Source organism: Mirounga angustirostris, unplaced genomic scaffold (assembly GCF_029215605.1).
Source record: "Mirounga angustirostris isolate CCGP_5_RB_7025 unplaced genomic scaffold, mMirAng1.0.hap1 SCAF_4, whole genome shotgun sequence".
Taxonomy (NCBI): Eukaryota; Metazoa; Chordata; class Mammalia; order Carnivora; family Phocidae; genus Mirounga; species Mirounga angustirostris.
In genome coordinates this window covers 94,898,949-94,901,184 of record NW_026991712.1, presented here as the reverse complement: position 1 = coordinate 94,901,184, position 2,236 = coordinate 94,898,949, and the positions used below count along the sequence as shown (strand labels likewise).

Sequence of the window (2,236 nt, the reverse complement as noted above, 5' to 3'; positions counted from 1 at the left end):
AAGTGCCAACTTCACATCTTTTGTTCCCTCCACCAAGCAAAACCTTGCACATTCAGGTACCCTACACACTGCACAATCAGTACCTAAATGCCCAAACCTGTATGAGGAGACTGGCTGGCTCCTGGGAACACAGCTAGACTGCACGTCCCAGCCTCCCCTGCGGTCAAGTGTCTCCAAGTGACCACACCCTGGCAAATGGAATGTAAGTGGGAAACACATGGCCGCTTCCAGGCCTGGCCCATAATAACCTCCCACCTGTTGTGACCTGTCTCTTTTCCCATCTCTTAGCTGAACTGGAGAGAACTCCCAGGACCTAGATAGAGGCGGGCACACAGTATGGCTCACAGGATGGAAGGAGCCCAGTCCCTGAGTTTTCCCACAGAGGAAGGCACCTGACCACAAATACATTGGTGGGACATAAGCAAAACAATAAACTTCTACTGTGCTAAGCCACGGAGATGTGGGGATTGTTTCTTATAAAAGCCAATGTTGCTTCCCTTACCTATTATACCACAGAAGTATTTTTTTTAAAGATTTTATTTATTTATTTGACAGAGAGAGACACAGCGAGAGAGGGAACACAAGCAGGGGGAGTGGGAGAGGGAGAAGCAGGCTTCCCGCTGAGCAGGGAGCCCGATGCGGGGCTCGATCCCAGGATCCTGGGATCATGACCTGAGCCGAAGGCAGACGCTTAACAACTGAGCCACCCAGGCGCCCCACCACAAAAGTATTATTAGCCCCAACTACAAAGGAGGACACTGAAAATCACAGGAGTTAAGTCAGCGGTTCTTAACAGTGATTTTGACCCCCAAGGGACAGGTAGCAATGCCTGAAGACATTTTGGCTGTCACAACTGGGGGAGGGGGTCGGGTGTGCTCCTGGCACCGAGGCTGAGGAGGCACATCCTACATCCTACAGCACCCTGGACGGCTCCACAACAGAGAATTATCTGACCCCAAAGGTTGATTGTGCTGAGGTTGAAAAATCCTAGGATAAGTGACTTGTCTAAGATCACTGAACTAGGAGTAGGTGGCTCTTAACCTTAATGAGTTTGAAGAAAGACTAACACCGGTATTTCCTTCCGAATCAACAGTGACCAGAAAACAAGTGCCTGAAAATAAGTGAACATGTTTGCAGTCATAACCAGATGCCAAGCCTCAGGAACTGCAGATAGAAGGTCTTTCCATTTCACTGCTGGGTCCTTACAGCCTTCTACATTATTGAACAAACAACCAATTTTTTCTGCTTCCAAAAGTAATATATATTTTTGAAGACATTACTAAACAATAAAAAGTTTCCTCTATTCCATCAGCTTGAGGAAGTCATGATAGGTAATTCCATTCTTTCTATGTGAGGACACTTCCAGATGAGATTAGCATTTGAATTCACGGACTCAGTAAATTGTCCTTCTAATGTGGGTGGGCACCATCCAATCCACTGAGGGCCTGAATAGAAGAAAAGGTAGAAGAAGCAGGAATTTGCCTTCTTTTTTTTTTTTTTTCTCTGCCCCACTGTTGAGCTGGGACATCCCATTTCATCTTCTCCTGCCCCCAGACTAGCATTTACACCATCTTGAGCTCCCTTGGTTCTCCGGCCTTCAGCCTCAGACAGAATTACATCACAGGACTTCCCTGGTCTCCAGCTTACAGATGGCAGATGGTGGGGCTTCTCACCTTCATAGCTGCGTGAGCCAATTCCTCATAAGAAATTATATATATATATATATATTTTGTTCTGTTTTGTTTTGTTTTTTGTTTTTGTTTTTATGGAATGCTTCATAAATTTGCAAGTCATCCTTATGCAGGGGCTATGCTAATCTTCTCTGTATTGTTCCAATTTTAGTATATGTGCTGCCGAAGCGAGCACAAGCCCCTATTTGTTCTGTTTCTCTGGAGAACCTTGACTAACACAGCCAACATTTCCATATATTTAAGGAAGATAAGACACATGCACACATACACACATACATGCATATACACATGTATTAGAGACAGCTAGAATAAAATTTGTGTTCTCTCTTCCTCCTGAGAGCGCATGGAGAATACATTTCCCAGCGTGCTTTACAGGTGGATGCGGTCATCTGGCTGAGACTAGCCAATGTGAACAAGAAATATACTTCCACGGTGTGCATGTGGGGCCTGTGGGTTATACGGGCTAAGATACTGCCCTGCAACTTGCTTCTTTGACTTAAAAATATATCTCGAACATGTTTCCATGTCGGTACATACACCATATT

At 45.2% G+C, this 2,236-nt stretch overlaps 1 non-coding gene across 1 annotated transcript; it reads right to left on the bottom strand.

The window, feature by feature from the left end:
* Positions 1 to 1,759: 1,759 nt before the first annotated feature.
* Positions 1,760 to 1,866, bottom strand: LOC123860608 (U6 spliceosomal RNA). Its single transcript, XR_006794736.1, has one exon. It is a non-coding gene; the product is annotated as a U6 spliceosomal RNA (small nuclear RNA).
* Between the last annotated feature and the right edge of the window lie 370 nt (positions 1,867 to 2,236).